The sequence below is a fragment of the Rhinoderma darwinii genome, chromosome 2 (assembly GCF_050947455.1).
Source record: "Rhinoderma darwinii isolate aRhiDar2 chromosome 2, aRhiDar2.hap1, whole genome shotgun sequence".
Taxonomy (NCBI): Eukaryota; Metazoa; Chordata; class Amphibia; order Anura; family Rhinodermatidae; genus Rhinoderma; species Rhinoderma darwinii.
Window position 1 is genome coordinate 234,140,958 of NC_134688.1, and position 25,148 is coordinate 234,166,105.

General features: G+C 40.6%; 1 protein-coding gene and 6 non-coding genes across 12 annotated transcripts in view; all 7 read right to left on the reverse strand.

The window, feature by feature from the left end:
• The window catches only part of TEX14 (testis expressed 14, intercellular bridge forming factor), a 532,366-nt gene that overhangs the window by 126,339 nt on the left and 380,879 nt on the right, over positions 1-25,148 (reverse strand). The gene's annotated exons all lie outside the window — the stretch shown is intronic.
• On the reverse strand, positions 16,351-16,568 carry LOC142747597 (small nucleolar RNA U3). The gene has a single exon (XR_012881874.1). It is a non-coding gene; the product is annotated as a small nucleolar RNA U3 (small nucleolar RNA).
• LOC142747769 (small nucleolar RNA U3) lies at positions 17,925-18,142 on the reverse strand. Its single transcript, XR_012882023.1, has one exon. It is a non-coding gene; the product is annotated as a small nucleolar RNA U3 (small nucleolar RNA).
• LOC142747746 (small nucleolar RNA U3) lies at positions 19,478-19,695 on the reverse strand. Its single transcript, XR_012882003.1, has one exon. It is a non-coding gene; the product is annotated as a small nucleolar RNA U3 (small nucleolar RNA).
• Positions 21,032-21,249, reverse strand: LOC142747733 (small nucleolar RNA U3). Its single transcript, XR_012881991.1, has one exon. It is a non-coding gene; the product is annotated as a small nucleolar RNA U3 (small nucleolar RNA).
• Positions 22,598-22,815, reverse strand: LOC142747774 (small nucleolar RNA U3). Its single transcript, XR_012882025.1, has one exon. It is a non-coding gene; the product is annotated as a small nucleolar RNA U3 (small nucleolar RNA).
• Positions 24,158-24,366, reverse strand: LOC142747779 (small nucleolar RNA U3). The gene has a single exon (XR_012882029.1). It is a non-coding gene; the product is annotated as a small nucleolar RNA U3 (small nucleolar RNA).

Consider the following 25,148-nt stretch of genomic DNA (forward strand, 5'->3'; position numbering starts at 1 on the left):
GAAGGGACGTGCCCTATCTTTGGGCGTTTACGCCTCTGACCTCCCATTGACATCAATGGGAGGCAGAGAAAGCATATTTTGCAGAGATTTATTCCCGAGGCGCTCAATGGCCGCGGGCGCAAAACGCAGCGAAAATCGGCGTGCAGGGAGCGGAAAATCAAAGTTTGAGGCAGAATTCCTGCCTGCAAAAAACGTAGTGTGCACCCAGCCTAAAGGCTATGCACACCTTTGGAATCGTTTTTTTTAATAATCAGTGTGTTTTGTGCAACTTTCTAAATAAATACTTTTTATTAAAAACTATTTTTACTTTTTGAGATACAGCTGCCTTGTATTCTGTATACAGAGCAGCCGTATCCAGCGCTGAGACCTGAGTCCGTCAGGGTTCAGTGTCAGCAGGTCCTGTGCCTCTTACACGCAGGATCCACCTGTTATCGATCACATCTAAGTTATGACCCGTCGACACGCAGGACCCGCTGACACTGAACCCGTCAGTCCCACTAACCCGACGGACTCAGGTCTCAGCGCTGGATACGGCTGCTCTGTATACAGAATACAAAGCAGCTGTATCTCAAAAAGTAAAAATAGTTTAATAAGGCTCCGTTCACTTGTGCGTCAGGGCTCCGTTCAGGCGTTCCATCTGAGCTTTCCGTCAGAACGGAACCCTGACTGAATCAATACTGTAGTTGACTGCGCTTTTGATTCTGTCAAAACGACGGAACCCTTGCAAAACGGAGACAAACGCAAACCATTTGCACCGGATCCGTCACCAATGAAATCAATGGTGATGCAAACGGAAACCTATGGTTTCCGTTTGTTTCAGTCAGGGCTCCGTTCTGACGGAAAGCTCAGATGGAATGCCTGAACGGAGACTTGACGCAGATGTGAACGAAGACTTAAATGTAATTACAAAGTTGCACCAAACACACTGATTTTTATTTTAAAAAAAAAAACAACAAAAGGTGTACATAGAGCAAAAGGGCAACAAATGGTAAATGTGCACTATGAAGGCACTGAATTCTGTGCCCATTTGACATTTATTAACACTTTAGTGCCTTTCAGTGCCACCATGTTGCCCAATTGCCACTTATTGCCCCTTTAGCATCCTTCTGTTTGGTGGTCCCTTGATGCCCATTTGCCATTTAGTCACAGAAGAACAATAATGAGGCAACAAAATGGCAAATGGGCATCAAGGAGGCACTGAATAGGACACTAAAGGGGCAATAAGTGGCAAATGGGCACCAAGGTGGCACTGAATCCTCTGTCCATTTGCCATTATTGCCCTTTTAGAACCTCATCAGTTCCCACATTCAAACAAAGTCCAGCCAGCGACTTACCTGCTGGGCTTCCGGCAAACACTGCCTGCTGGAGCCGCCCTGGAGAAAACGTTCCCTCGGTGTCTCCACCAGCCCTGGAAACGCACAGGAAGGGCGGTGTCTCCTCCCTGTCTTGCATCCTGAATGATGTCATCACGCCTGTCTCGTCATTCAGGACACAGGACAGGGTGAGTGGACGAAAGGTGGCCAGGGCGCGGGGCAGCCAGTATGAGGTCGGTGCAGTAAGTGAGTGGCACCTAACCCGTTGGCGCCCCGAATAGTGGCCATGGCACGGGGCATGCACTCCCGGTGGCACCTCCCTTACAGTGCGACGGGCGGCGCCCTGTGCAACCGCACTGGTCGCACGTAACCTAAGGCCGGCCATAGCTGTTGCATAAAAACACAAAATACATTAATTTAATAAAATAAAAAAATGATAATATAGCCTTTAATTCTTGTTACCATATTAGTATTGTTTCTGTGCATAAATTTCAAGTTTTTAACACCACACATTCCTACGCATTATTAATTTAAATTATTGTAATTTACGTAATTCTCCTTGGCTAAAAATACTAATTAAAATATGCTAAGAGGAGTGTTTTTACTCTGCTGGAAAATATGTAGAGTGACCTCTGCCCCCAGGAAATTCCGGATGAAGAACTGCACCAAATTGCGGAATCTCCGCTGCGGAAAACAGTGCATGAAAAAAAAAAAAAGCCCATTCCTAGCCCCCCCCAGGCATTGTCATAGCAACGCGTCCCTCTTTTCTCCGTGCAGCCCGGTCTCCTCTGATGACACTGCAGCCCATGTGACCACTAGAGCTTGTCATTGGCTAAGTTCATGAACATAGATGTGATTGTTATTAGCTGGATTCTGAGTTACCAGCTTTAGGGAGGATTTACACAAGCGTCTTGTACGCGCAAAAGGCACTTAACAGCTCCGTGTGTCATCATCATATGGTGCGCGGCTGCGTGATTTTCGCGCAGCCGCCATCATTATGACACTCTGTTTGTATGTTTGTAAACAGAAAAGCACGTGGTGCTTTTCTGTTTACATTCATAGTTTTACTGCTGTTGCGTGATTTTCACGCACCCATTGAATTCAATGGGTGCGTGATGCGCGAACAGCGCACAAATATAGGACATGTCGTGCGTTTCACGCAGCGAACACACGCTGCGTGAAAATCACGGACTGTCTGCACTGCCCCATAGGCTAACAAAGGTCCGTGTGACACGTGTGAAAATCACGCGCGTTGCACGGACGTATATCACGTTCGTGTAAATCTGCCCTTAAGTCGAGAAATCAGTACAGTTGACCTCACAGAATTGTCTTTAACCCCTTAACAACATGTCACATACTGGTACATGACAGCTATAAAGGAGAAGTATGGAGCGGGCTCACGGGCTGAGCTCGCTCCATACTCAGAGGGTGACGGCTGACACCCTCACTGCAATGGGCGGAATCAAAGATCACTTTGATTCCGCATGCTTAACATTTTAAATGCCGCGGTCAATCATGACCGCGGCATTTAAATTGTTAGAATCAGGGTCCCCCCTCCAATGCGCCATCGCCCCCACCATGACGCGATCGTGGGGTGCGGAAGAATATCATGGCAGCCTGGGGGCCTAATGAAGGCTCCCAGGTCTGCCATATTTGTATTCCTTTGAAAGTATCACGATATACTGCAATACATTAGTATTGCAGTATATCAGGCAAGTGATCCAATGATCGCTGGTTCAAGTCTCCTAGGGGGACAATTAACCCCTTAAGGACGCAGCCTAGTTTGGGCCTTAAGGCTCAGAGCCCATTTTTCAAATCTGACATATTTCACTTTATGTGGTAATAACGTCGGAATGCTTAAACCTATCCAAGCGATTCCGAGATTGTTTTCTCGTGACACTTTGGGCTTCATGTTCGTGGTAAAATTTGGTCGATATATTCAGTCTTTATTTGAGAAAAATTGCAAAATTTAGAGAAAATTTAGAAAAAATAGCATTTTTCAGAATTTAAATGCATCTGCTTGAAAAACAGACGGTTATACCACCCACAATAGTCACTAGTTTACATTTCCCATATGTCTACTTTAGATTGGCATCGTTTTTAGAACATTATTTTATTTTTCTTGGACGTTACAAGGCTTAGAACATAAACAGCAATTTCTCATATTTTTAAGAAAATTTCAAAAGCCTTTTTTTTAAGGTACCTGTTCAGTTCTGAAGTGGCTTTGAGGGGCCTATGTATTAGAAACCCCCATAAAGCACCCCATTTTAAAAACTAGACCCCTCAAAGTATTCAAAACAGCATTTAGAAAGTTTTTTAACCCTTCAGGCATTTCACAGGAATTAAAGCAAAGTGGAGGTGAAATTTGCAAATTTCGTTTTTATTTCTGAATTTCAATTTTATTCTATTTTTTTTCTGTAACAAAGAAGGTTTTACCAGAGAAACACTACTAAATATGTATTGTCCAGATTCTTCAGTTTTTAGAAATGTCCCACATGTGGCTCTAGTGTGCTCGTGGACTAAAACACAAGCCCCAGAAGCAAAGAAGCACCTAGTGCATTTTGGTGGTGCTTTTTTATTAGCATATATTTTAGGCAGCATGCCAGGTTTGGAGAGGTGTTGAGGTGCCAAAACAGTAGGAATCCCCCAAAACTGACCCCATTTTGGAAACTACACCCCTCAAGGAATTAATTTATGGTTATTGTTACCATTTTGACCCCGTAGTTTTTTCACAGCGCGTATTTGAATTGGGCTGTGAAATTAAAAGAATGACAATTTTTCCAATAAGATGTCATTTTTGATCAGAATTTCTTATTTTCACAGGGAACAAAATGCCCCATTTTGTTGCCCAATTTGTCCTGAGTGCGGCAATACCCCATTTGTGGTGATAAACTGCTGTTTGGGCCCATGGGAGGCCTCAGAAGGAAAGGAGCGCTATGTGTTTGTTGGAGTCCAGATTTTACTGGATTGGTTTTCGGGTGCCATGTCGCATTTGCAGAGCCTCAGAGGTATCAAAGCAATGGAAACCCACCAAAAGTGACCCCATTTTGGAAACAAAACCCCTCAAGGAATTTATTTATGGGTGTTGTGACCATTTAGACCCCACAGTTTTTTCACAGAACTTATTTGAATTGGGCTGTGAATTTAAAAAGAAAAACTTTTTTCCAATAAGATGTAGTTTTGGCTCAAAATGTCTTATTTTCACAACGAATAAAATACCCCATTTTGTTGCCAAATTTGTCCTGAGTGCGGCAATACCCTATTTGTGGCCATAAACTGCCGTTTGGGCCCATGGGAGGTATTAGAAGGAAAGGAGCGCTATGTGTTCTTTGGAGCACAGATTTTGCTGGATTGGTTTTCGGGTGCCATGTCGCATTTGCAGAGCCCCAAAGGTATCAAAGCAATGGAAACCCACCAGAAGTGACCCCATTTTGGAAACTACACCCCTCAAGGAATTCATTTATGGGTGTTGTGACCATTTAGACTCCACAGTTTTTTCACAGAATTTATTTGAATTGGGCTGTGAATTCAAAAAAATGAATTTTTTTCCAATAAGAGGTAGTTTTGGCTCAAAATTTCTTATTTTCACAAGGAATAAAATACCCCAATTTGTTGCCCAATTTGTCCTGAGTGCGGCAATACCCCATTTGTGGTGATAAACTGCCGTTTGGGCCCATGGGAGGCCTCAGAAGGAAAGGAGCGCTATGTGTTCTTTGGAGCCCAGATTTTGCTGGATTGGTTTTCGGGTGCCATGTCGCATTTGCAGAGCCCCAAAGGTATCAAAGCAATGGAAACCCACCAGAAGTCACCCCATTTTGGAAACTACACCCCTCAAAGAATTTATTTATGGGTGTTGTGACCATTTAGACCCCACAGTTTTTTCACAGAATTTATTTGAATTGGGCTGTGAATTAAAAAAAAATTTATTTTTTCCAATAAGAGGTAGTTTTGGCTCAAAATTTCTTATTTTCACAAGGAATAAAATACCGCATTTTGTTGCCCAATTTGTCCTGAGTGTGGCAATACCCTATTTGTGGTGATAAACTGCCGTTTGGGCCCATGGGAGGGCTCAGAAGGAAAGGACCACCATGTGGCCTACTGGGAATTTTCTGGTGCTAAGTCGTGTGTGCAGAAGCCCCTGAGGTATCAGTACAGTTGAAACCCCCGAGAAGTGACCCCGTTTTAAAAACGACACCCCTTAAGGAATTCATCTAGAGGTGTAGTGAGCATTTTGACCCCACAGGTATTGTGTAAAAGATAATGTGCAGCAGTTGGTGCAGAGTGAGATTTGCAATTTTCTATATATATGCCATGTCAGTGTCCGATATATTGTGCCCAGCATGTGCCACCGGAGACCTACACCCCATAAACTGTAATGTTGGCTCTCCCGGGTACGGCAATACCCTACATGTGGCTGTTATCAGCTGCCTGGGCACACAGCAGGGCTCAGAGGGGAAAGATGAGGAGGGGTAAGCTGTGCGAAGTGGATCAGAGCGAGTAAAACTGGGGTAAATTAAAAATAAAGGGATGGATGATAAATTTGAAAACACTCTTTCATACAGAGCTCTGGTTTTTCGGGACACGCGTCACATTGATATATTGTGTCCTTCCTTATCCCCCTCTTATAGCAGACTCTGCACCTCTTTTGACTTTTTCCCTTCTTGCCAGTTTGGGGAACTTCTCCTAAAAAGTGTTGCCCTGGTACGATGCCTGTGGCCCCGCTTCCAGAAGTACTGTAAGGCTTCAGGACTTGATCTGACAAGTCCACCCCTCCCATGTACCTATTGTAGTCCAGGATGCAGTCTAGTTTGGGGGTCCCTGTACTGGTACCTCGTACAGGTACATGGGTACTGGTGTGGCATCTCCCTGGTCTTGTACTTGACACACAATATGTTGCTGCTAGATTGTGCCCTGCTCTCACCCCTTCTGAGTGTTTGCCCAAGCAGAGTCGTAGGGAGGCCTCTCAGGTTTCTTCTAGCAGTGCCGCATGCCGCAGGACTTCTGGAAGCGAGGCAGTTGAAGAGTGGGACGCTGGTATAAAAATTATCCAGGTAGAGGTGGTAACCCTGGTCCAGCAGTGGGTGCACCAAATCCCACACAATTTTTGTATTAACTCCCAGTAAGGGGGGGCATTCTGGGGGCTGAGAACTGGTGTCCTTCCCTTCATATATCCTAAATTTGTAGGTATACCCGGATGCACTCTCGCACAGCTTATACATCTTCACGCCATACCTTGCCCTCTTACCCGGCAGGTACTGGCGGAATTGAAGCCTCCCTTTCAATACACTTCTCGGGGGTGAATGCTGGGAAAACCGGGCACTGAAACGTTCTAATAGGGGTCTGCGTTTATACAAACGGTCAAAACTGGGGTCATCTCGGGGTGGGCACGGCTCATTATCAGTATAATGTAAGAAGCGAAGTATTGCCTCATTTTTATTTTATTTTTTAGTTTCCAGCTCAGTTCTGAAGTTGCTTTGAGGGGCCCATATATTAGACACCCTTATCAAACACCCCATTTCAGAAACTAGACCCCTCAAAGTATTCACAACAGCATTTAAAAAGTTTATTAACCCTTTAGGCGTTTCACAGGAATTTAGAGCAGAGTAGAGGTGACATTTAATTAATTTAATTTAATTTATTAGGCACCATATCCGGTTTGAGGAGGTCTTGTGGTGCTAAAACAGTGGAAACCCCCCAAAAGTGACCCCTTTTTGGAAACTAGACCCCTTGAGGAATCCATTGTAGTTTTCTTGGGGTGCATGCGGCTTTTTGATCAGTTTTTATTCTATTTTTAGGTGGCGTGGTGACTAAAAAAACAGCAATTTTACTATTGTTTTTTATTCAATTTTTTTTACAGCGTTCACCGTGCGCTATAAATGACATATTCACTTTATTCTGCGGGGCGATACGATTACGGCGATACCAGATGTTTATAGTTTTTTTTTATGTCTTATGGCGTTTGCACAATAAAATACATTTTGTAAAGTATAATTTACTTTTTGTGTTCCCTTATTCTAAGAGCCATAACTGTTTTATTTTTCCATCAGGAAAGCCGTGCAAGGACTTATTTTTTGCGTAACGAACTGTAGTTTCGATCAGTACCATTTTTCGGTATATGCGACTTTTTGATCTGTTTTTATTCCATTTTTTGGGAGGTGAAGTGACCAAACAATTGTGATTGTGGTACGGTTTATTATTATTTTCTCTTACGGCGTTCACCGCGCGGGATAAATAACAACATCGTTTTGTAGTTCAGGTCGTTACGGACGCGGCGATACCAATTATGTATAGTTTATTTGTTTATTTATATATTTTTATTAATAATAAATAACTGATAAGGGAAAAAGGGGGACTTTTACTTTTATTACTTTTAAATCTTTTATTTTCTTATTTTTACACAACTTTTTTTTACTTTTTTACACTTTTTTTACTTTGTCCCACTAGGGGACATGAGGGCAGGAGGCTCTGATCGCTATTCTAATACACTGCACTACATGCGTAGTGCAGTGTATTAGAGCTGTCAGCTGTTCGCTGACAGCAAGCATAGTGGGTCCTGATTTTGTCGGGACCCACTAGGCTTCCGTCGATGGCGTAGCCAGAGTCCATTGTTAGGATTCTGGTTGCCATAGTAGCCATCACGGCCCGCTATCGTATAGCAGGCCGGCGATGGCAGCTTAACCCCTAAGAAGCCGCGATCGCTATTGAACGCGACTTCTAAGGGGTTAATCGGCGGGGACCACCGCGATCGGTCCCTGCACACTAAGCTGTGATAGCCTGCTGTCGGAAACAGCAGGTATCACAGCTCAGACACGCGCCGGGGAAAGATGGCGCCGTGTTTACTCAGGTCAGTAATAGTACTGACCTGAGCGCGAACGTTCTACTTAGCAGGACGTACTATTACTGACCTGAGCGCGAAGGGGTTAAAAAACAGTTAAATTTAAAAAAAAACATATTAAAAGTTCAAAAAACACCCCTTTTCGCATTTTTTCCTAAAGCAATGTTAAAGAAAATAAAAGTTAACATAACTGCTATCGCCGCATCCATATAAAAGTCAGAACTATCACAATACAACGTTATTTAACCTGCATAATAAACGACGTAAAGAACAAAAGTATATAAAACATGCAAAATGATTTTCTTTAGTCACTTTAGCACTCTAAAGAAGAGGAATAAAAAAATTGCATGTACCCCAAAATGGTATAGGTGAAAACTACAGTTTGCCCTGCAAAATTGAAGCGTTATGTAGAGTTATGGCCCTCAGAACATGGCGACACAAAAAAAATATTTTTTTAGCAAATAGTTTTATTTTTCGAAAAGAGGTAAAACATAAAACAAACCATATAAATTTGGTATCGCCGTAATCGCATCAACCAGGTGAATATGTCGTTTTTACTGCCTGACGGACGCTGTAAAAACAAAACCCTCCAAAAAATTTTGTAATTGTTGTTTTTTGCCCATTTCACCCCTTTTTTTCAGCTTCCCAGTGCATTATGCGGTACAATATATGGGGCCATGAAAAACTCTTACTTATCCCACAAAAAACAAGCCCGCAAACATCTATGTCGACGAAGAAATACAAAGGTTGTGACTTTTGGAAGGCGGAAAGGAAAAAACGTAAATTAAAAAAATTCTAATTGGCTGTGTAGTTAAGGGGTTAAATGAATGCTACAGCTTCTATGTATGCAGGATACAAAGAAGCTGTATCTTAAAATGTCAAAATTAACAAAAAAATCTATTTAAAAGTTGTTTAAATCAAATAAAACATTTATTTAACCCCTTAAGGACGCAGCCTAGTTTTGGCCTTAAGGCTCAGAGCCCATTTTTCAAATATGACATATTTCACTTTATGTGGTAATAACGTCGGAATGCTTAAACCTACCCAAGCGATTCTGAGATTGTTTTCTCGTGACACATTGGGCTTCATGTTCGTGGTAAAATTTGGTCGATATATTCAGTGTTTATTGGTGAAAAATTGCAAAATGTAGAGAAAATTTTGAAAAAATTGCATTTTTCAGAATTTAAATGCATCTGCTTGTAAAAACGACGGTTATACCACCCCAAATAGTTACTAGTTCAGATTTCCCATATGTCTACTTTAGATTGGCATCGTTTTTTGAACATTCTTTTATTTTTCTTGGACGTTACAAGGCTTAGAACATAAACAGCAATTTCTCATATTTTTAAGAACATTTCAAAAGCCTTTTTTTTAAGGTACATCTTGAGTTCTGAAGTGGCTTTGTGGGGCCTATGTATTAGAAACCCTGATAAAACACCCCATTTTAAAAACTAGACCCCTCAAAGTATTCAAAACAGAATTTAGAAAGTTTTTTAACCCTTCAGGCATTTCACAGGAATTAAAGCAAAGTGGAGGTGAAATTTGCAAATTTCATTTTTCTTGCAGAATTTCAATTGTATTCATTTTTTTTTCTGTAACACAGAAGGTTTTACCAGAGAAACACTACTAAATATGTATTGTCCAGATTCTGCAGTTTTTAGAAATGTCCCACATGTGGCCCTACTGCGCTCGTGGACTAAAACACAAGCCCTAGAAGCAAAGAAGCACCTAGTGCATTTTGAGTCCTCTTTTTTTTATTAGAATATATTTTAGGCAGCATGCCAGGTTTGAAGAGGTGTTGAGGTGCCAAAACAGTAGGAATCCCCCAATAGTGACCCCATTTTGGAAACTACACCCCTCAAGGAATTCATTCAGGGTTGTTGTTACCATTTTGACCGCACAGTTTTTTCACAGCACGTATTTGAATTGGGCTGTGAAATGAAAAAAATGTAATTTTTTCCAATAAAATGTCATTTGTGATCAAAATTTCTTATTTTCACAGGGAACAAAATACCCCATTTTGTTGCCCAATTTGTCCTTAGTGTGGCAATACCCCATTTGTGGTGATAAACTGCTGTTTGGGCCCATGGGAGGGCTCAGAAGGAAAGGAGCGCTATATGTTTGTTGGAGTCCAGATTTTGTTGGATTGGTTTTCGGGTGCCATGTCGCATTTGCAGAGCCTCAGAGGTATCAAAGCAATGGAAACCCACCAAAAGTGACCCCATTTTGGAAACTACACCCCTCAAGGAATTCATTTATGGTTGTTGTTAGCATTTTGACCACACAGTTTTTTCACAGCACCTATTTCAATTGGGCTGTGACATTAAAAAAATGACATTTTTTCCAATAAGATGTAATTTTTTACCAAAATTTCTTATTTTCACAGGGAACAAAATACTCAATTTTGTTGCCCAATTTCTCCTGAGTGCATCAATACCCCATTTGTGGCAATAAACTGCCGTTTGGGCCCATGGGAGGCCTCAGAAGGGAAGGAGCGCTGTGTGTTCTTTGGAGTACAGATTTTGCTGGTTTGGTTTTCGGGTGCCATGTCGCATTTGCAGAGCCCCAGAGGTATCAAAGCAATGGAAACCCACCAGAAGTGACCCCATTTTGGAAACTACACCCCTCAAGGAATTCATTTATGGGTAATGTGACCATTTAGACTCCATAGTTTCTTCACAGAACTTATTTGAATTGGGCTGGGAATTAAAAAAATATATATTTTTTCCAATAATATGTCATTTTAGCTCAAAAAATCTTATTTTCACAAGAAATAAAATACTCCATTTTGTTGCCCAATTTGTCCTGAGTGCGGCAATACCCCATTTGTGGTGATAAACTGCCGTTTGGGCCCATGGGAGGGCTCAGAAGGAAAGGAGCGCTGTGTGTTCTTTGGAGTCCAGATTTTGCTGGATTGGTTTTCGGGTGCCATGTCGAATTTGCAGAGCCCCAGAGGTATCAAAGCAATAGAAACCAACCACAAATGACCCCATTTTGGAAACTACACCCCTCAAGGAATTCATTTATGGGTGTTGTGACCATTTAGACCCCATAGTTTTTTTCACAGAACTTATTTGAATTGGGCTGGGAATGAAAACAAAATTATTTTTTTCAAATAATATGTAGTTTTGGCTGAAAATTTCTTATTTTCACAAGAAACAAAATACCCCATTCTGTTGCGCAATTTGTTCTGAGTGCCGCAATACCCCATTTGTTGTGATAAACTGCCGTTTGGGCCCATGGGAGGGCTCAGAAGGAAAGGACCACCATTTGGCCTACTGGGGATTTTCTAGTGCGAAGTCATGTATGCAGAAGCCCCTGAGGTACCAGTACAGTTGAAACCCGCAAGAAGTGACCCCGTTTTAAAAACTACACCCTTAAGGCATTCATCTAGAGGTGTAGTGAGCATTTTGACCGGAGACCTACACCCCATAAACTGTAACGTGGGTTCTCCCGGGTATGGCAATACCCTACATGTGGCTGTTATCAGCTGCCTGGACACACAGCAGGGCTCAGAGGGGAAAAACGAGGGGGGATAAGCTGTGTGGAGTGCATCAGGGTAAGTAAAATTGGGGTAAATTATAAACCAAGGGATGTATGATAAATTTTAAAACTGACTTTCATACAGAGCTCTGGTTATTCGGGACACGTGTCACATTGATATATTGTGTCATCCCTTATAGCAGACTTTGCACCTCTTTTGACTTTTTCCCTTCATGCCAGTTTGGGGAACTTCTCCTGGAAAGTGTTGCCACCTTGGTACGATGCGTGTTGCCCCGCTTCCAGAAGTACTGGGTGCCTCCCCTTCTTGGTCCCTAAAGATTAGTTTCTTGATAATCACCTCTTGAAATTCCAGGAAAGTTCCCGTCTGGCCTGCACATCGACGTAGCACGTACGCATTGTACAATGCCATCTGTATGATGTGCCCGGCCAGATTCTTATACCACACCACATGGCACTGTAGGGCTTCAGGATTTGATCTGACAAGTCCACACCTCCCATGTACCTATTGTAGTCCAGGATGCAGTCTGGTTTGGGGGTGGCCTTTCCTTCATATATCCTAAACCTGTAGGTATACCCGGATGCACTCTCTCAGCTTATACATCTTCACGCCATACCTTGCCCTCTTACCCGGCAGGTAATCGCGGAATTGAACCCTCCCTTTAAAATGTACCAGGGACTCATCTATAGAAATACACTTCTCGGGGGTGTATGCTTGGGAAAACCGGGCACTGGAACGGTCTAATAGGGGTCTCCGTTTATACAAACGGTCAAAACTGGGGTCATCTCGGGGTGGGCACGGCTCATTATCAGTATAATGTAAGTAGCGAAGTATTGCCTCATTTATTTATTTTTTTAGGTTCCAGTTCAGTTCTGAAGTTGCTTTGAGGGGCCCATATATTAGAAACCCCTATCAAACACCCCATTTTAGAAACTAGACCCCTCAAAGTATTCACAACAGCATTTAGAAAGTTTATGAACCCTTTAGGTGTTTCACAAAAATTTAGAGCAAAGTAGAGGTGAAATTGACATTTTTTTTTTGTCAGAAAATCCTCTTTATACCATTTTTTTAATAACACAAAAGGATTTATCAGATAAACGCAACTTAATATTTATTGCCCAGATTCTGCAGTTTTTAGAAATATCCCACATGTGGCCCTAGTGCGGTAATGGACTGAAGCACCGGCCTCCGAAGCAAAGGAGCACCTATCCTCCTTCCGCTCCGTCCGGTGTGTTCCGTGATTTGCAGCACATGTGTGAGAGGGTATATATGTGGGGGTCCCGCCAGGATGTAGCCACCCCCAGACGAAGGCATTTGCCGAAACGCGCGTCGGGTGTGGGCGTCTCCTGTGTGCCACCATGACCTTGGGTAGGTAATTATTGTTTTTGACACGTATCTGCCATGCTTCATCTGGCAGTCTCACCACCTACCAGCCTCCAAGCACAGTAATCATTGACCTCTTCTTTGTGCACATAACATAACACTGTATAGTAACTATTATATCTTCAGCAGTTTTTACTTTCAGTAATTACTGTGGTAGACTCTGCAGACCGCTTGGTAGTTACTTTTTGAGAGGTTCTGGTACACACGTGTTTATATAATCCTACTTCAGCATTTAACGTATGTTTATGATAACTAACGTAACAATCATGGTTTAGCAATGGGTGATGCCTGTTTCATTGTGACTCATATCTTTTTACTCTGTTATGTATAATATGTAATAAAGTTTATATTTTTATATCTTGAATATTGTTGTGCTTAAGTTGATCATTTCCTCTTTCTCGGGTATTTCTATAGTTACATTTTGATCAACGCACCAAGGTTACTTGGTCATTACCACGGATTGTTTCTCATTAGTATAATTTACCTATATAGATACATTACGTTTAACAGTCTGAATATCAGATATTGTACTATTACTAATGAGTTAAATCCCTCCGCGGGTATTATCTTTGGTTTTCAAAGGAGCACCTAGTGGATTTTGAGGCCTCTTTTTTATTAGGCACCATGTCCGGTTTGAAGAGGTCTTGTAGTGCCAAAACATTGGGAACCCCCCAAAAGTGACCCCAATTTGGAAAGTAGACCCCTTGAGGAATGCATTGTAGTTTTCTTGCGGTGCAAGCGGCTTTTTGATTAGTTTTTATTCTATTTTTAGGTGGCGCGGTTTCTAAAAAACAGCAATTCTACTATTGTTTTTTTTTCTTTTTTTTTTACAGCGTTCACCGTGCGCTATAAATGACATATTCACTTTATTCTGCGGGGCGATACGATTACGGCGATACCAGATGTTTATAGTTTTTTTTTATGTCTTATGGCGTTTGCACAATAAAATACGTTTTGTAAACAATCATTCACTTTTTGTGTTACCTTATTCTAAGAGCCATAACGTTTTTATTGTTCAATCAATAAAGCCGTGTGAGGACTTATTTTTTGCATAACGAACTGTAGTTTCGATCAATACCATTTTTCGGTACATGCGACTTTTTTATCTCTTTTTATTCCATTTTTTGGGAGGTGAAGTGACCAAAGAATTGTGATTGTGGTACGGTTTATTATTATTTTATTTTACGGCGTTCACCGTGCGGGATAAATAATGAAATAATTTTGTAGTTCAGGCCGTTACGGACGCGGCGATACCAATTATGTATAGTTTATTTGTTTGTTTATATATTTTTATTAATAATAAAGGACTGATAAGGGAAAAGGGGGGATTTTTACTTTTATTACTTTTAAATCTTTTATTTTCTTATTTTTACACATCTTTTTTTCACTTTTTTTTTACTTTATTACTTTGTCCCACTAGGGGACATGAGGGCAGGAGGCCCTGATCGCTATTCTAATACACTGCACTACATGCGTAGTGCAGTGTATTAGAACTGTAAGCTACTCACTGACAGCAAGCATAGTGGGTCCTGACGTTGTCAGGAGCCACTAGGCTTCCGTCTATGGCATAGCTGGACGCCATTGTTTGGTGTCCGGTTACCATAGTCACCATCGCCGGCCGCTATCGCGTAGCAGGCCGGAGATGGCAGCTTAACCCCTAAAAAGCCGCGATCTCTATAGAACGCGGCTTTTAAGGGGTTAATCAGCGGGGACACAGCGATCGGTCCCCGCTGTAGGAGCTGTGACAGCTGCTGAACAAGACATCAGCGTCACAGCTCCTGTATGTGTTGGGAGGACGGCCGAAACGGCCGTTACTCCCGAGACGTACTATTACGTCATGGAGCGCGAACGATACAGCTGCCATGACGTAATAGTACGTCAAGGAGCGGGAAGGGGTTAATAGAAAAAAAATTGACTTCAAAAGTGTACAAAGCCTTTACCGTTCAGCGTATGCGCCAGGGAATCCCCTGAAGAATACCCAAACCCTATTCGTGGGTCCCCATTATCATTCATTATGATAAAAAAAAGTCTTCTTTTGTCACACCTTTTTTTCAAATGGGGGAAGAAAAAAAAAGAGTAGCAAACCCATGACAAATAGGGCACAGGGGAGATTTATTTTAACTGGCACAAATAAAAAGTTAAATAATTTCCCTTAGCAAACATTCATGTTATTGCTCTTATTTTCTAAAGGGTAGACTAAACGGTGGAATATAATAGGTTTCTATAGGCAACTACCACACTTTAGCCTTGAACCAACAAAACTTACCCCAACGTTGATAAATTAAAATACACAAAATGCCCTGACAGCCACACTTCATTACTAATATATATTTACAACACCCATTTCGGCACCCAGAACCTACTTAAAGGGAATGTGTCGATATAATTTTTTGGGTTTTTCAGTTAAACAGTTAGTATATAAGTGATTACACATTATTTTAATTTTTTTAATTTTCAGAAAAAATATTATAAATTAGATTCTAATTTCTAACATTTCCATGTGCTGGTCACTAGAGGGAGCAATTCCCGAAATTTCAGCATTGGCAATGTGGTACAGCAAACTCATAGCTTTATGCTGCAAATTTGGGGTAGACATACTCGCTCTAGTGTCCTCACACAATCCCTCCTCCCTTATTCTTGCTAGTGCCAGGAGAAGGAGGGGGTTGAATCTTCAAACCTCCTACACTGTGTGCCGCCATTTTCAGAGCGAATGCACAGTGTAGGAGAATTAGATACTGTGGTAATCGGACAGTATAACACAAGCATACACGAACGTAAAAAACACATCACATACACAAACATAACTTACCTGCTCCTGCCGCCTCCGCTCCTATACCTTGCGACTTCGCTGCCTTGAACATATGGCCGGAAGCTGCGACCGGAAGTCGTCATCTTACTGTCCGGCCGTGCCTTCCGGTCCACATGAAAATGGCGCCGGAGTTCGCTCTGCCGAAGACCTTCCCTTTGGTCTGTGTGGGAGCGGCATGCGCCGTTCCCACACAGACGGCTCCTGTTCGCATTCTCTATGGGGATGTATGTGTCGTTAATCGACACATACAGAGATGAAAAAAAAATGGCAGCCCCCACAGAGAAGTAAAAGTAAAAAGTACAGCACAAGAACACAAATAAATAAAATTTATTTTAATAACATACTAAAAGCAATATTATATATAAAATATTTTTCGTGACACCTTCCCTTTAACTATTAACAATAAACTACCTACATGTACTGATCTTTAAAGGCAGAAAGTGAACAATAGCCTGGAACTCTAGGAGTTAAGTATTAATTAATCTCTATTCTTGTAGATTGAGACGCAACCACTCAGTTTGTGATCTCCCCCTCCATCCTCTCAGTGATAGAGAAGGAGAACGGTCATCAACAGCAATCAGAACCTACAATGAAGCAGATCTGAGAGCTCACTTCCCGCTCAGGAGAGATCACTACAGCTCTTCCTCGTGGTTGGTGCATTTAGACACTTTAGAGCACATTTCCACAGTTACACACTATAGAAATGATCCCTGAAAGTACAGTCTTAACCCTTGACTTGCTAGAACGACACTCCGGGGGATAGGACCCTATGTGTAACATTAGAGAGACATTCACACAACCTGAGACATAGAGACTCCTGTAAACATTGAGACCTTGTAAATGGTTAGAGCCGTGACTGCAGTGTTAGACAGGGTTTCCCGGCCGTGTGACGACCGTTCACAAAACGGGCGTCACACGGCCGCAGTAAGAACAATAGACCCCAAATGGGGTTATTCACACAACCGATTTTTTTGACGGCCCGGTAAATCCAGTGGTCAAAAAACTGGGACATGCCCTATTTTCGGCCATTCTCCTGGCCGTCCGGCTCCCATAGAAGTCTATGGGGCCGGGTAATACACTGCCATCACCGGAATGTGTCCCGAGTGACGGCCATGTATTCCGTTCCTCCTCCTCCTCCTCCTCCTCCTCCTCCTCCTCCTCCCACTAAAGTAATTTTCGTGTTCAAGATAGTACCTTTAAGAAATATGTAACGGCCATAGGGGTCATAAAGTATTAATGTGCCAGGCATAAATGCTGCCTTTTTTACGATTTATGTAATTGCTGATGTATTTCTTTGCAACTGCTTTAAATAAAAAGAGTTTATACAAAAAAACTAAAGAAAATAAAGTTTTTAGTAGTGTTCAAAAAAATAAAAGTAAAAGTTTAAAAAACTTTAATAAATTTTAAAAAAACCAAAATAAATAAACAAAATTGATATCACCACGCCCGTAAAAGTCGAAACTATTACAATATAACATTATTTAACCCACACAGTGAACCCCATAAAGAAATTTCAAAACGCCATAATCGCTGTTTTTGGGCCACATTAACTCTAATAAAAGATGTCATTAAAAGTGAACAAAAACTCACATGTACCAAAAATAGTACCAATAAAAACTCGTGACACAAAAATAAGCCCTCGCACCAGTCAAACGAAAGAAAAATAAAAACGTTAGGGCTCTCATAATATTGTGACTCAAAGCACGTAATTTTCTTTGTAAAAATAGTAAAACATTAAAAAAAAATTGATAAATCTGGTATCGCCGTAATCATATTAACCCGCAGAATAAAGTTAAGTTGTCATTTTTTACTGCACGGTGAACGCCGTAATAACGAAAGCCAAAAAAAACTGAAGAATCACAGTTTTTCCAACTTTACCACCACAAAGATTCTTTTTCCATCTCCCATTACATTATATAGTGCAATACAATTAAAAATTCTCGTACAAAGAAAAAGCCGTCAATTTACTTGAATTTGAAAGATAATTGTTCTTTGATGGTAGAGAATGACAAACTGCTATGAATCAAGAGATAAAAAGCAAATCTAAATCTCATACTATTATTCTGTACAGATTGAGAAGCAACCACTCAGTTTGAAATCTCCCTCTCCACCCTCTCTGCAAAAAAGAAGGAGAACGGTCATCAACAGCAATCAGAACCTACAATGAAGCAGATCTGAGAGCTCACTTCCCGCTCAGGAGAGATCACTACAGCTCTTCCTCATGGTTGGTGCATTTAGACACTTTAGAACACATTTCCGCAGTTACACACTATAGAAATGATCCCTGAAAGCACAGTCTTAACCCTTGACTTGCTAGAACGACACTCCGGGGGATAGGACCCTATGTGTAACATTAGAGAGACATCCACACAACCTGAGACATAGAGACTCCTGTAAACATTGAGACCTTGTAAATGGTTAGAGCCGTGACTGCAGTGTTAGACAGGGTTTCCCGGCCGTGTGACGACCGTTCACAAAACGGGCGTCACACGGCCGCAGTAAGAACAATAGACCCCAAATGGGGTTATTCACACAACCGATTTTTTTGACGGCCCGGTAAATCCAGTGGTCAAAAAACTGGGACATGCCCTATTTTCGGCCATTCTCCTGGCCGTCCGGCTCCCATAGAAGTCTATGGGGCCGGGTAATACACGGCCATCACCGGAATGTGTCCCGAGTGACGGCCATGTATTCCGTCGCTCCTCCTCCTCCTTCCACTAAAGTAATTTTCGTGTTCAAGATAGTACCTTTAAGAAATATGTAACGGCCATAGGGGTCATAAAGTATTAATGTGCCAGGCATAAATGCTGCCTTTTTTACGATTTATGTAATTGCTGATGTATTTCTTTGCAACTGCTTTAAATAAAAAGAGTTTATACAAAAAAACTAAAGAAAAGAAAGTTTTTAGTAGTGTTCAAAAAAATAAAAGTAAAAGTTTAAAAAACTTTAATAAATTTAAAAAAAAACAAAATAAATAAACAAAATTGATATCACCACGCCCGTAAAAGTCGAAACTATTACAATATAACATTATTTAACCCACACAGTGAACCCCATAAAGAAATTTCAAAACGCCATAATCGCTGTTTTTGGGCCACATTAACTCTAATAAAAGATGTCATTAAAAGTGAACAAAAACTCACATGTACCAAAAATAGTACCAATAAAAACTCGTGACACAAAAATAAGCCCTCGCACCAGTCAAACGAAAGAAAAATAAAAACGTTAGGGCTCTCATAATATTGTGACTCAAAGCACGTAATTTTCTTTGTAAAAATAGTAAAACATTAAAAAAAAATTGATAAATCTGGTATCGCCGTAATCATATTAACCCGCAGAATAAAGTTAAGTTGTCATTTTTTACTGCACGGTGAACGCCGTAATAACGAAAGCCAAAAAAAACTGAAGAATCACAGTTTTTCCAACTTTACCACCACAAAGATTCTTTTTCCATCTCCCATTACATTATATAGTGCAATACAATTAAAAATTCTCGTACAAAGAAAAAGCCGTCAATTTACTTGAATTTGAAAGATAATTGTTCTTTGATGGTAGAGAATGACAAACTGCTATGAATCAAGAGATAAAAAGCAAATCTACATCTCATACTATTATTCTGTACAGATTGAGAAGCAACCACTCAGTTTGAGATCTCCCCCTCCACCCTCTCTGTGAAAAAGAAGGAGAACGGTCATCAACAGCAATCAGAACCTACAATGAAGCAGATCTGAGAGCTCACTTCCCGCTCAGGAGAGATCACTACAGCTCTTCCTCATGGTTGGTGCATTTAGACACTTTAGAACACATTTCCGCAGTTACACACTATAGAAATGATCCCTGAAAGCACAGTCTTAACCCTTGACTTGCTGGAACGACACTCCGGGGGATAGGACCCTATGTGTAACATTAGAGAGACATCCACACAACCTGAGACATAGAGACTCCTGTAAACATTGAGACCTTGTAAATGGTTAGAGCCGTGACTGCAGTGTTAGACAGGGTTTCCCGGCCGTGTGACGACCGTTCACAAAACGGGCGTCACACGGCCGCAGTAAGAACAATAGACCCCAAATGGGGTTATTCACACAACCGATTTTTTTGACGGCCCGGTAAATCCAGTGGTCAAAAAACTGGGACATGCCCTATTTTCGGCCATTCTCCTGGCCGTCCGGCTCCCATAGAAGTCTATGGGGCCGGGTAATACACGGCCATCACCGGAATGTGTCCCGAGTGACGAACATGTATTCCGTCGCTCCTCCTCCTCCTCCCACTAAAGTAATTTTCGTGTTCAAGATAGTACCTTTAAGAAATATGTAACGGCCATAGGGGTCATAAAGTATTAATGTGCCAGGCATAAATGCTGCCTTTTTTACGATTTATGTAATTGCTGATGTATTTCTTTGCAACTGCTTTAAATAAAAAGAGTTTATACAAAAAAACTAAAGAAAATAAAGTTTTTAGTAGTGTTCAAAAAAATAAAAGTAAAAGTTTAAAAAACTTTAATAAATTTTAAAAAAACCAAAATAAATAAACAAAATTGATATCACCACGCCCGTAAAAGTCGAAACTATTACAATATAACATTATTTAACCCACACAGTGAACCCCATAAAGAAATTTCAAAACGCCATAATCGCTGTTTTTGGGCCACATTAACTCTAATAAAAGATGTAATTAAAAGTGAACAAAAACTCACATGTACCAAAAATAGTACCAATAAAAACTCGTGACACAAAAATAAGCCATCGCACCAGTCAAACGAAAGAAAAATAAAAACGTTAGGGCTCTCATAATATTGTGACTCAAAGCACGTAATTTTCTTTGTAAAAATAGTAAAACATTAAAAAAAAAATTGATAAATCTGGTATCGCCGTAATCATATTAACCCGCAGAATAAAGTTAAGTTGTCATTTTTTACTGCACGGTGAACGCCGTAATAACGAAAGCCAAAAAAAACTGAAGAATCACAGTTTTTCCAACTTTACCACCACAAAGATTCTTTTTCCATCTCCCATTACATTATATAGTGCAATACAATTAAAAATTCTCGTACAAAGAAAAAGCCGTCAATTTACTTGAATTTGAAAGATAATTGTTCTTTGATGGTAGAGAACGACAAACTGCTATGAATCAAGAGATAAAAAGCAAATCTAAATCTCATACTATTATTCTGTACAGATTGAGAAGCAACCACTCAGTTTGAGATCTCCCCCTCCACCCTCTCTGTGAAAAAGAAGGAGAACGGTCATCAACAGCAATCAGAACCTACAATGAAGCAGATCTGAGAGCTCACTTCCCGCTCAGGAGAGATCACTACAGCTCTTCCTCGTGGTTGGTGCATTTAGACACTTTAGAGCACATTTCCACAGTTACACACTATAGAAATGATCCCTGAAAGCACAGTCTTAACCCTTGACTTGCTAAAACGACACTCCGGGGGATAGGACCCTATGTGTAACATTAGAGAGACATCCACACAACCTGAGACATAGAGACTCCTGTAAACATTGAGACCTTGTAAATGGTTAGAGCCGTGACTGCAGTGTTAGACAGGGTTTCCCGGCCGTGTGACGACCGTTCACAAAACGGGCGTCACACGGCCGCAGTAAGAACAATAGACCCCAAATGGGGTTATTCACACAACCGATTTTTTTGACGGCCCGGTAAATCCAGTGGTCAAAAAACTGGGACATGCCCTATTTTCGGCCATTCTCCTGGCCGTCCGGCTCCCATAGAAGTCTATGGGGCCGGGTAATACACGGCCATCACCGGAATGTGTCCCGAGTGACGGCCATGTATTCCGTCGCTCCTCCTCCTCCTCCTCCTCCTCCTCCCACTAAAGTAATTTTCGTGTTCAAGATAGTACCTTTAAGAAATATGTAACGGCCATAGGGGTCATAAAGTATTAATGTGCCAGGCATAAATGCTGCCTTTTTTACGATTTATGTAATTGCTGATGTATTTCTTTGCAACTGCTTTAAATAAAAAGAGTTTATACAAAAAAACTAAAGAAAATAAAGTTTTTAGTAGTGTTCAAAAAAATAAAAGTAAAAGTTTAAAAAACTTTAATAAATTTTAAAAAAACCAAAATAAATAAACAAAATTGATATCACCACGCCCGTAAAAGTCGAAACTATTACAATATAACATTATTTAACCCACACAGTGAACCCCATAAAGAAATTTCAAAACGCCATAATCGCTGTTTTTGGGCCACATTAACTCTAATAAAAGATGTAATTAAAAGTGAACAAAAACTCACATGTACCAAAAATAGTACCAATAAAAACTCGTGACACAAAAATAAGCCCTCGCACCAGTCAAACGAAAGAAAAATAAAAACGTTAGGGCTCTCATAATATTGTGACTCAAAGCACGTAATTTTCTTTGTAAAAATAGTAAAACATTAAAAAAAAAATTGATAAATCTGGTATCGCCGTAATCATATTAACCCGCAGAATAAAGTTAAGTTGTCATTTTTTACTGCACGGTGAACGCCGTAATAACGAAAGCCAAAAAAAACTGAAGAATCACAGTTTTTCCAACTTTACCACCACAAAGATTCTTTTTCCATCTCCCATTACATTATATAGTGCAATACAATTAAAAATTCTCGTACAAAGAAAAAGCCGTCAATTTACTTGAATTTGAAAGATAATTGTTCTTTGATGGTAGAGAATGACAAACTGCTATGAATCAAGAGATAAAAAGCAAATCTAAATCTCATACTATTATTCTGTACAGATTGAGAAGCAACCACTCAGTTTGAAATCTCCCTCTCCACCCTCTCTGCGAAAAAGAAGGAGAGCAGTCATCAACAGCAATCAGAACCTACAATGAAGCAGATCTGAGAGCTCACTTCCCGCTCAGGAGAGATCACTACAGCTCTTCCTCGTGGTTGGTGCATTTAGACACTTTAGAGCACATTTCCACAGTTACACACTATAGAAATGATCCCTGAAAGCACAGTCTTAACCCTTGACTTGCTAAAACGACACTCCGGGGGATAGGACCCTATGTGTAACATTAGAGAGACATCCACACAACCTGAGACATAGAGACTCCTGTAAACATTGAGACCTTGTAAATGGTTAGAGCCGTGACTGCAGTGTTAGACAGGGTTTCCCGGCCGTGTGACGACCGTTCACAAAACGGGCGTCACACGGCCGCAGTAAGAACAATAGACCCCAAATGGGGTTATTCACACAACCGATTTTTTTGACGGCCCGGTAAATCCAGTGGTCAAAAAACTGGGACATGCCCTATTTTCGGCCATTCTCCTGGCCGTCCGGCTCCCATAGAAGTCTATGGGGCCGGGTAATACACGGCCATCACCGGAATGTGTCCCGAGTGACGGCCATGTATTCCGTCGCTCCTCCTCCTCCTCCTCCTCCCACTAAAGTAATTTTCGTGTTCAAGATAGTACCTTTAAGAAATATGTAACGGCCATAGGGGTCATAAAGTATTAATGTGCCAGGCATAAATGCTGCCTTTTTTACGATTTATGTAATTGCTGATGTATTTCTTTGCAACTGCTTTAAATAAAAAGAGTTTATACAAAAAAACTAAAGAAAATAAAGTTTTTAGTAGTGTTCAAAAAAATAAAAGTAAAAGTTTAAAAAACTTTAATAAATTTTAAAAAAACCAAAATAAATAAACAAAATTGATATCACCACGCCCGTAAAAGTCGAAACTATTACAATATAACATTATTTAACCCACACAGTGAACCCCATAAAGAAATTTCAAAACGCCATAATCGCTGTTTTTGGGCCACATTAACTCTAATAAAAGATGTAATTAAAAGTGAACAAAAACTCACATGTACCAAAAATAGTACCAATAAAAACTTGTGACACAAAAATAAGCCCTCGCACCAGTCAAACGAAAGAAAAATAAAAACGTTAGGGCTCTCATAATATTGTGACTCAAAGCACGTAATTTTCTTTGTAAAAATAGTAAAACATTAAAAAAAAAATTGATAAATCTGGTATCGCCGTAATCATATTAACCCGCAGAATAAAGTTAAGTTGTCATTTTTTACTGCACGGTGAACGCCGTAATAACGAAAGCCAAAAAAAACTGAAGAATCACAGTTTTTCCAACTTTACCACCACAAAGATTCTTTTTCCATCTCCCATTACATTATATAGTGCAATACAATTAAAAATTCTCGTACAAAGAAAAAGCCGTCAATTTACTTGAATTTGAAAGATAATTGTTCTTTGATGGTAGAGAATGACAAACTGCTATGAATCAAGAGATAAAAAGCAAATCTACATCTCATACTATTATTCTGTACAGATTGAGAAGCAACCACTCAGTTTGAAATCTCCCTCTCCACGAAAAAGAAGGAGAGCAGTCATCAACAGCAATCAGAACCTACAATGAAGCAGATCTGAGAGCTCACTTCCCGCTCAGGAGAGATCACTACAGCTCTTCCTCGTGGTTGGTGCATTTAGACACTTTAAAGCACATTTCCACAGTTACACACTATAGAAATGATCCCTGAAAGCACAGTCTTAACCCTTGACTTGCTAAAACGACACTCCGGGGGATAGGACCCTATGTGTAACATTAGAGAGACATCCACACAACCTGAGACATAGAGACTCCTGTAAACATTGAGACCTTGTAAATGGTTAGAGCCGTGACTGCAGTGTTAGACAGGGTTTCCCGGCCGTGTGACGACCGTTCACAAAACGGGCGTCACACGGCCGCAGTAAGAACAATAGACCCCAAATGGGGTTATTCACACAACCGATTTTTTTGACGGCCCGGTAAATCTAGTGGTCAAAAAACTGGGACATGCCCTATTTTCGGCCATTCTCCTGGCCGTCCGGCTCCCATAGAAGTCTATGGGGCCGGGTAATACACGGCCATCACCGGAATGTGTCCCGAGTGACGGCCATGTATTCCGTCCCTCCTCCTCCTCCTCCCACTAAAGTAATTTTCGTGTTCAAGTTAGTACCTTTAAGAAATATGTAACGGCCATAGGGGTCATAAAGTATTAATGTGCCAGGCATAAATGCTGCCTTTTTTACGATTTATGTAATTGCTGATGTATTTCTTTGCAACTGCTTTAAATAAAAAGAGTTTATACAAAAAAACTAAAGAAAATAAAGTTTTTAGTAGTGTTCAAAAAAATAAAAGTAAAAGTTTAAAAAACTTTAATAAATTTAAAAAAAACCAAAATAAATAAACAAAATTGATATCACCACGCCCGTAAAAGTCGAAACTATTACAATATAACATTATTTAACCCACACAGTGAACCCCATAAAGAAATTTCAAAACGCCATAATC